This window comes from Nothobranchius furzeri, unplaced genomic scaffold (genome assembly GCF_043380555.1).
Source record: "Nothobranchius furzeri strain GRZ-AD unplaced genomic scaffold, NfurGRZ-RIMD1 Scf061, whole genome shotgun sequence".
Classification (NCBI taxonomy): domain Eukaryota; kingdom Metazoa; phylum Chordata; class Actinopteri; order Cyprinodontiformes; family Nothobranchiidae; genus Nothobranchius; species Nothobranchius furzeri.
The window spans coordinates 153,211-163,210 of NW_027223078.1; positions in this window are offsets into that span (position 1 = coordinate 153,211).

The window sequence follows — 10,000 nt, forward strand, 5'->3', positions numbered from 1 at the left end:
TCAGAGTATAGCCCAAGTGGAGCACTTGTGTCGGCCTAGGGAGGCTGTGCCGGGCCCCCTGGAGGTCTAAAGGATGACCATGAGGTCAAAAGGATGACCAGTAGTTGTGGTTCTCGCCCCGGGACTTGGGTCAGAGTATAGCCCAAGTGGAGCACTTGTGTCGGACTAGGGAGGCTGTGCCGTGCCCCCTGGAGGTCTAAAGGATGACCAGTAGTTGTGGTTCTCGCCCCGGGACTTGGGTCAGAGTATAGCCCAAGTGGAGCACTTGTGTCGGACTAGGGAGGCTGTGCCGTGCCCCCTGGAGGTCTAAAGGATGACCAGTAGTTGTGGTTCTCGCCCCGGGACTTGGGTCATAGTATAGCCCAAGTGGAGCACTTGGGTCGGACTAGGGAGGCTGTGTCGTGCCCCCTGGAGGTCTAAAGGATGACCAGTAGTTGTGGTTCTCGCCCCGGGACTTGGGTCAGAGAATAGCCCAAGTGGGACACTTGTGTCGGACTAGGGAGGCTCTGCCGTGCCCCCTGGAGGTCTAAAGGATGACCAGTAGTTGTGGTTCTCGCCCCGGGACTTGGGTCAGAGTATAGCCCAAGTGGAGCACTTGTGTCGGACTAGGGAGGCTGTGCCGTGCCCCCTGGAGGTCTAAAGGATGACCATTAGTTGTGGTTCTCGCCCCGGGACTTGGGTCAGAGTACAGCCCAAGTGGAGCACTTGCGTCGGACTAGGGAGGCTGTGCCGGGCCCCCTGGAGGTCTAAAGGATGACCAGTAGTTGTGGTTCTCGCCCCGGGCCGTGGGTCTGAGTATGGCCCAAGTGGGACACTTGTGTCGGACTAGGGAGGCTCTGCCGTGCCCCCTTGAGGTCTAAAGGATGACCAGTAGTTGTGGTTCTCGCCCCGGGACTTGGGTCATAGTATAGCCCAAGTGGGACACTTGTGTCGGACTAGGGAGGCTCTGCCGTGCCCCCTTGAGGTCTAAAGGATGACCATGAGGTCAAAAGGATGACCAGTAGTTGTGGTTCTCGCCCCGGGACTTGGGTCAGAGTATGGCCCAAGTGGTGCACTTGTGTCGGTCTAGGGAGGCTGTGCCGGTCCCCCTGGAGGTCTAAAGGATGACCAGTAGTTGTGGTTCTCGCCCCGGGACTTGGGTCAGAGTATAGCCCAAGTGGAGCACTTGTGTCGGACTAGGGAGGCTGTGCCGGGCCCCCTGGAGGTCTAAAGGATGACCAGTAGTTGTGGTTCTCACCCCGGGTCGTGGGTCCGAGTCTGGCCCGAGTAGAGCACTTTGGTCGGCTACCGGGGGGTGTGCCGTGCCCCCTGGAGGTCTAAAGGATGACCAGTAGTTGTGGTTCTCGCCCCGGGACTTGGGTCAGAGTATAGCCCAAGTGGAGCACTTGTGTCGGCCTAGGGAGGCTGTGCCGGGCCCCCTGGAGATCTAAAGGATGACCATGAGGTCAAAAGGATGACCAGTAGTTGTGGTTCTCGCCCCGGGACTTGGGTCAGAGTATAGCCCAAGTGGAGCACTTGTGTCGGCCTAGGGAGGCTGTGCCGGGCCCCCTGGAGGTCTAAAGGATGACCAGTAGTTGTGGTTCTCGCACCGGGACTTGGGTCAGAGTACAGCCCAAGTGGAGCACTTGTGTCGGTCTAGGGAGGCTGTGCCGGGCCCCCTGGAGGTCTAAAGGATGACCAGTAGTTGTGGTTCTCGCCCCGGGCCGTGGGTCTGAGTATGGCCCAAGTGGGGCACTTGCGTCGGACTGGGGAGGCTCTGCCGCGCCCCCTGGAGGTCAAAAGGATGACCAGTAGTTGTGGTTCTCACCCCGGGTCGTGGGTCCGAGTCTGGCCCGAGTAGAGCACTTTGGTCGGCTACCGGGGGGTGTGCCGTGCCCCCTGGAGCCATGGGAGTGAGCTCCAGCAGACTGGTATTTTTCGGAGAACCAGGCCCACACTCCTCAGACTTTGTGCCCAGGGACAGGCCACCAAAATCGGCCGCGGCTCGTGCACTTTGCCCCTGCGTTTCTCCCAGAACCAGAGCCGGAAAAATCCCAAAATTGATGCCCAGAGATAGTCGACTCTGCCTGGAATAGATTGCCACCCAAACCCGCCAACTCACGCTGGTTTTCCGATGGCCTCACCTACTAACCCGAGCATGGTCATCGCTCGCACCTTCCAAAACCTCCAGGGGCGCAGGCACTTTTCATTTACTGGCCATAAGGCCGACCGCCTTAAGCGTTAAGCGATAAGCGAAAGGCTTAGTTTGGACTTAGTTTTTGGAGCGACGAGGTCGCCGTTTTGTCAATTCTGAACCGATTTTCACGCGGTTTTCGACTGCCTGCGCCTGGGGAGCCGCCCAGAAGCCCCAGGCAGTGTTCTGGGTGGACTTCCGGACCGGTCCGGACCCGGTACCGGCCGGGGGAACCGCACCACGCCTCTCGGGCGTTTCTACACCGATTTTCGCGGGGTTTTCGACTGCATAGACGGGGCCACCTGCTGCAGGGCCCGAGGGAGGGCCTTACTGAGCTGGGTCCGACGCAGGGCCCGGTTCCTGGAGCCCGCTGGGGGGGGGGGGGGGTTCTCTAAGGCTCACGGCGGGCTGCTGAGGGGCCGGATCGGATGCAGACAGGCGCTCCTCTGCCCAGGTCTTTGCTCCCCTGCCCCACTAGGAATGGAAGACACACTGCCAACAGCTTCTGGAGGGTGATGGGCCCTGCTGCAGACCAGGTCCGACCCAGGTTTCAGCTATCCCACCCCGCAGGGACTTAAAGACACACTGCCATCAGCTTCTGGAGGCTGCTGAGCTCTACTATAGAGCAGGTCCGACCCAGGTTTCAGCTCCTGCAGCCCACTAGGACTTAAACACACACTGCCATCAGCGTCTGGATGGTGATGGGCCCTGCTGCAGACCAGGTCCGACCCAGGTTTCAGCTATCCCACCCCGCAGGGACTTAAAGACACACTGCCATCAGCTTCTGGAGGCTGCTGAGCTCTACTATAGAGCAGGTCCGACCCAGGTTTCAGCTCCTGCAGCCCACTAGGACTTAAACACACACTGCCATCAGCGTCTGGATGGTGATGGGCCCTGCTGCAGACCAGGTCCGACCCAGGTATCAGCTCCTGCACCCCGCAGGGAATTGAAGACACACTGCCATCAGCTTCTGGAGGCTGCTGAGCTCTGCTATAGACCAGGTCCGACCCAGGTTTCAGCTCCTGCACCCCGCAGGGAACTAAACACACACTGCCATCTGCAACTGGAGGCTGCTGAGCCCTGCTGCAGACCAGGTCCGACCCAGGTTATGGCTCTCCCACCCCCCTGGGACTTAAACACACACAGCCATCAGCTTCTGGATGGTGATGGGCCCTGCTGCAGACCAGGTCCGACCCAGGTTTCAGCTCCTCAACCCCGCAGGGACTTAAACCCACACCGCCATCAGCTTCTGGAGGGTGATGGGCCCTGCTGCGGGCCAGGTCCGACCCAGGTTTCAGCTCTCCCACCCCGCAGGGACTTAAACACACACAGCCATCAGCTTCTGGGGGCTGCTGAGCCCTGCTGCAGACCAGGTCCGACCCAGGTTTCAGCTCTCCCACCCCGCAGGGTCTTTAACACACACTGCCATCAGCTGCTGGAGGCTGCTGAGCTCCGCTATAGACCAGGTCCGACCCAGGTTTCTGCTCCTGCACCCCGCAGGGAATGAAAGACACACTGCCATCAGCTTCTGGAGGCTGCTGAGCCCTGCTGCAGACCAGGTCCGACCCAGGTATCGGCTCTCCAACCAGGCAGAGACTTAAACACACACACACACACACACACTGCCATCAGCTTCTGGGGGCTGCTGAGCTCTGCTGTAGACCGGGTCCGACCCAGGTTTCTGCTCCTCCACCCCGCAGGGACTTAAACACACACTGCCACCAGCTTCTGGAGGGTGATGGGCCCTGCTTTAGACCAGGTCTGACCCGGGATATAGCTCTCCCACCCCGCAGGGACTTAAACACTCACTGCCATCAGCTGCTGGAGGCTGCCGAGCTCTGCTGCAGACCAGGTCCCACCCAGGTTTCTGCTCCTGCACCCCGCAGGGACTTAAACACACACTGCCACCAGCTTCTGGAGGGTGATGGGCCCTGCTGTGGACCAGGTCCGACCCGGATATCAGCTCTCCCACCAGGCAGGGACTTAAACACACACTGCAATCAGCTGCTGGAGGCTGCTGAGCTCTACTATAGACCAGGTCCGACCCAGGTTTCAGCTCTCCCACCAGGCAGTGACTTAAAGACACACTGCCATCAGCTGCTGGAGGCTGCTGAGCTCTTCTATAGACCAGGTCCGACCCAGGTTTCAGCTCTCACACCAGGCAGGGACTTAAACACACACTGCCATCAGCTGCTGGAGGCTGCTGAGCTCTGCTATAGACCAGGTCCGACCCAGGTTTCAGCTCTCCCACCAGGCAGGGACTTAAAGACACACTGCCATCAGCTGCTGGAGGCTGCCGAGCCCTGCTGCAGACCATGTCCGACCCAGGTTTCAGCTCTCCCACCAGGCAGGGACTTAGAGGCACGCTGCCATCAGCTTCTGGAGGCTGCTGAGCTCTGCCATAGACCAGGTCCGACCGAGGTTTCAGCTCTCCCACCCCGCAGGGACTTAAACACACACTGCCATCAGCTGCTGGAGGCTGCTGAGCTCTGCTATAGACCAGGTCCGACCCGGGATATAGCTCTCCCACCCCGCAGGGACTTAAACACACACTGCCATCAGCTGCTGGAGGCTGCTGAGCTCTTCTATAGACCAGGTCCGACCCAGGTTTCAGCTCTCCCACCCCGCAGGGACTTGAACACACACTGCCATCAGCTTCTGGAGGCTGCTGAGCTCTGCTATAGACCAGGTCCGACCCAGGTTTCTGCTCCTCCACCCCGCAGGGAATTAAAGACACACTGCCATCAGCTTCTGGATGGTGATGGGCCCTGCTGCAGACCAAGTCCGACCCGGGTTACAGCTCTCCCACCAGGCAGGGAATTAAACACACACTGCCATCAGCTGCTGGAGGCTGCTGAGCTCCGCTATAGACCAGGTCCGACCCGGGTTCCTGCTCCTGCACCCCGCAGGGACCAAAACACACACACTGCCATCAGCTTCTGGAGGCTGCTGAGCTCTTCTATAGACCAGGTCCGACCCAGGTTTCAGCTCTCCCACCAGGCAGGGACTTAAACACACACTGCCATCACCTTCTGCTGGCTGCTGAGCTCTGCTGCAGACCAGGTCCGACCCAGGTTTCAGCTCCTGCACCCCGCAGGGAACTAAACACACACTGCCGTCACCTTCTGCTGGCTGCTGAGCCCTGCTGCAGACCAGGTCCGACCCAGGTTTCAGCTCCTGCACCCCGCAGTGGATTAAAGACACACTGCCATCAGGTTCTGGAGGCTGCTGAGCTCTGCTGCAGACCAGGTCCGACCCAGGTTATGGCTCTCCCACCCCGCAGGGACTTAAACACACACCGCCGTCAGCTTCTGGATGGTGATGGGCCCTGCTGCAGACCAGGTCCGACCCACGTTTCAGCTCTCCCACCCCGCAGGGGATGAAACACACACTGCCATCAGCTTCTGGAGGCTGCTGAGCTCTGCTAAAGACCAGGTCCGACCCAGCTTTCAGCTCTCCCACCAGGCAGGGAGTTAAAGACACACTGTCATCGGCTTCTGGAGGGTGCTGAGCCCTGCTGCACACCAAGTCTGACCCAGGTTTCAGCTCATCCACCCCGCAGGGACCTAAACACACACTGCCATCAGCTTCTGAGTGGTAATGGGCCCTGCTGCAGACCAGGTCCGACCCAGGTTTCAGCTCCTCCACCCCGCCATCACCAGCTGGAGGCTGGCTGCTGCTCCTGCACCCTGCCATCAGCTGCTGGAGGCTTCTGTTCCTCCACCCCGCCATCAGCAGCTGGAGGCTGGCTGCTGGAGGCTGGCTGCTGCTCCTCCACCCCGCCATCACCAGCTGGAGGCTGGTTGCAGCTCCTGCACCCCGCCATCAGCTGCTGGAGGCTGCCTGCAGCCCCTGCACCCCGCCATCAGCTGCTGGAGGCTGGCTGCAGCTCCTGCACACCGCCATCAGCTGCTGGAGGCTGCCTGCAGCTCCTGCACCCCGCCATCAGCTGCTGGAGGCTGGCTGCTGCTCCTGCACCCCGCCAGCAGCTGCTGGAGGCTGGCTGCTGCTCCTCCACCCAACCATCAGCTGCTGGACGCTGGCTGCTGCTCCTGCACCCCGCCATCAGCTGCTGGAGGCTGGCTGCTGCTCCTCCACCACCCAACCATCAGCTGCTGGACGCTGGCTGCAGCTCCTCCACCCCGCCATCAGCTGCTGGTGGCTGGCTGCAGCTCCTTCACCCCGCCATCAGCTGCTGGTGGCTGGCTGCAGCTCCTTCACCCCGCCATCACCAGCTGGAGGCTGGCTGCTGCTCCTGCACCCCGCCATCAGCTGCTGGAGGCTGCCTGCAGCTCCTGCGCCCCGCCATCAGCTGCTGGAGGCTGGCTGCTGCTCCTGCACCCTGCCATCAGCTGTTCGAGGCTGGCTGCAGCTCCTCCACCCCACCATCACCAGCTGGAGGCTGGTTGCAGCTCCTGCACCCCGTCATCAGCAGCTGGAGGCTGCCTGCTGCTCCTGCACCCCGCCATCAGCTGCTGGAGGCTGCCTGCAGCTCCTGCACCCCGCCATCATTTGCTGGAGGCTGGCTGCAGCTCCTGCAACCCGCCATCAGCTGCTGGAGGCTGGCTGCTGCTCCTCCACCCCACCATGACCTGCTGGAGGCTGGCTGCAGCTCCTTCACACCGCCATCAGCTGATGGATGCTGGCTGAACGCTGGAGGCTGGCTGCTGCTCCCACACACCGCCATCAGCTCCTGGAGGCTGGCTGGCTGCTGGAGGCTGTCTGCTGCTGCTCCTCCACCCCGCCATCACCAGCTGGAGGCTGGCTGCTGGAGGCTGGCTGCAGCTCCTGCACCCCACCATCAGCTGCTGGAGGCTGGCTTCTGCTCCTCCACCCCGCCATCAGCTGCTGGGGGCTGGCTGCTGGAGGCTGGCTGCAGCTCCTCCACCCCGCCATCACCAGCTGGAGGCTGGTTGCAGCTCCTGCACCCCGCCATCAGCTGCTGGAGGCTGCCTGCTGCTCCTGCACCCCGCCATCAGCTGCTGGAGGCTGCCTGCACCTCCTGCACCCCGCCATCAGCTGCTGGAGGCTGGCTTCTGCTCCTCCACCCCGCCATCAGCTGATGGAGGCTGCCTGCTTCTCCACCCCGCCATCACTAGCTGGAGGCTGGCTGCTGGAGGCTGGCTGCAGCTCCTCCACCCCGCCATCAGCTGCTGGAGGCTGCCTGCAGCTCCTGCACCCCGCCATCACCAGCTGGAGGCTGGCTTCTGCTCCTCCACCCCGCCATCAGCTGATGGAGGCTGCCTGCTTCTCCACCCCGCCATCACTAGCTGGAGGCTGGCTGCTGGAGGCTGGCTGCAGCTCCTCCACCCCGCCATCAGCTGCTGGAGGCTGGCTGCTGCTCCTGCACCCCGCCATCAGCTGCTGGAGGCTGGCTGCTGCTCCTCCACCCAACCATCAGCTGCTGGACGCTGGCTGCAGCTCCTCCACCCCACCATCAGCTGCTGGACGCTGGCTGCAGCTCCTCCACCCCGCCATCAGCTGCTGGAGGCTGCCTGCAGCTCCTGCACCCCGCCATCAGCTGCTGGAGGCTGCCTGCAGCTCCTGCACCCCGCCATCAGCTGCTGGTGGCTGGCTGCAGCTCCTTCACCCCGCCATCACCAGCTGGAGGCTGGCTGCTGCTCCTGCACCCCGCCATCAGCTGCTGGAGGCTGCCTGCAGCTCCTGCGCCCCGCCATCAGCTGCTGGAGGCTGGCTGCTGCTCCTGCACCCTGCCATCAGCTGTTCGAGGCTGGCTGCAGCTCCTCCACCCCACCATCACCAGCTGGAGGCTGGTTGCAGCTCCTGCACCCCGTCATCAGCAGCTGGAGGCTGCCTGCTGCTCCTGCACCCCGCCATCAGCTGCTGGAGGCTGCCTGCAGCTCCTGCACCCCGCCATCATTTGCTGGAGGCTGGCTGCAGCTCCTGCAACCCGCCATCAGCTGCTGGAGGCTGGCTGCTGCTCCTCCACCCCACCATGACCTGCTGGAGGCTGGCTGCAGCTCCTTCACACCGCCATCAGCTGATGGATGCTGGCTGAACGCTGGAGGCTGGCTGCTGCTCCCACACACCGCCATCAGCTCCTGGAGGCTGGCTGGCTGCTGGAGGCTGTCTGCTGCTGCTCCTCCACCCCGCCATCACCAGCTGGAGGCTGGCTGCTGGAGGCTGGCTGCAGCTCCTGCACCCCACCATCAGCTGCTGGAGGCTGGCTTCTGCTCCTCCACCCCGCCATCAGCTGCTGGGGGCTGGCTGCTGGAGGCTGGCTGCAGCTCCTCCACCCCGCCATCACCAGCTGGAGGCTGGTTGCAGCTCCTGCACCCCGCCATCAGCTGCTGGAGGCTGCCTGCTGCTCCTGCACCCCGCCATCAGCTGCTGGAGGCTGCCTGCACCTCCTGCACCCCGCCATCAGCTGCTGGAGGCTGGCTTCTGCTCCTCCACCCCGCCATCAGCTGATGGAGGCTGCCTGCTTCTCCACCCCGCCATCACTAGCTGGAGGCTGGCTGCTGGAGGCTGGCTGCAGCTCCTCCACCCCGCCATCAGCTGCTGGAGGCTGCCTGCAGCTCCTGCACCCCGCCATCACCAGCTGGAGGCTGGCTTCTGCTCCTCCACCCCGCCATCAGCTGATGGAGGCTGCCTGCTTCTCCACCCCGCCATCACTAGCTGGAGGCTGGCTGCTGGAGGCTGGCTGCAGCTCCTCCACCCCGCCATCAGCTGCTGGAGGCTGGCTGCTGCTCCTGCACCCCGCCATCAGCTGCTGGAGGCTGGCTGCTGCTCCTCCACCCAACCATCAGCTGCTGGACGCTGGCTGCAGCTCCTCCACCCCACCATCAGCTGCTGGACGCTGGCTGCAGCTCCTCCACCCCGCCATCAGCTGCTGGAGGCTGCCTGCAGCTCCTGCACCCCGCCATCAGCTGCTGGAGGCTGCCTGCAGCTCCTGCACCCCGCCATCACCAGCTGGAGGCTGGCTTCTGCTCCTCCACCCCGCCATCAGCTGATGGAGGCTGCCTGCTTCTCCACCCCGCCATCACTAGCTGGAGGCTGGCTGCTGGAGGCTGGCTGCTGCTCCTCCACCCAACCATCAGCTGCTGGACGCTGGCTGCAGCTCCTCCACCCCACCATCAGCTGCTGGACGCTGGCTGCAGCTCCTGCACCCCGCCATCAGCTGCTGGAGGCTGGCTTCTGCTCCTCCACCCCGCCATCAGCTGCTGGAGGCTGCCTGCTGCTCCTGCACCCCGCCATCAGCTGCTGGAGGCTGGCTGCTGCTCCTGCACCCCGCCATCAGCTGCTGGAGGCTGGCTGCTGGAGGCTGGCTGCAGCTCCTCCACCCCACCATCAGCTGCTGGACGCTGGCTGCAGCTCCTCCACCCCACCATCAGCTGCTGGACGCTGGCTGCAGCTCCTGCACCCCGCCATCAGCTGCTGGAGGCTGGCTTCTGCTCCTCCACCCCGCCATCAGCTGACGGAGGCTGCCTGCTTCTCCACCCCGCCATCACTAGCTGGAGGCTGGCTGCTGGAGGCTGGCTGCAGCTCCTCCACCCCACCATCAGCTGCTGGACGCTGGCTGCAGCTCCTGCACCCCGCCATCAGCTGCTGGAGGCTGGCTTCTGCTCCTCCACCCCGCCATCAGCTGACGGAGGCTGCCTGCTTCTCCACCCCGCCATCACTAGCTGGAGGCTGGCTGCTGGAGGCTGGCTGCAGCTCCTCCACCCCGCCATCAGCTGCTGGAGGCTGGCTGCTGCTCCTGCACCCCGCCATCAGCTGCTGGACGCTGGCTGCAGCTCCTCCACCCCGCCATCACCAGCTGGAGGCTGCCTGCTGCTCTTCCACCCCGCCATCAGCTGATGGACG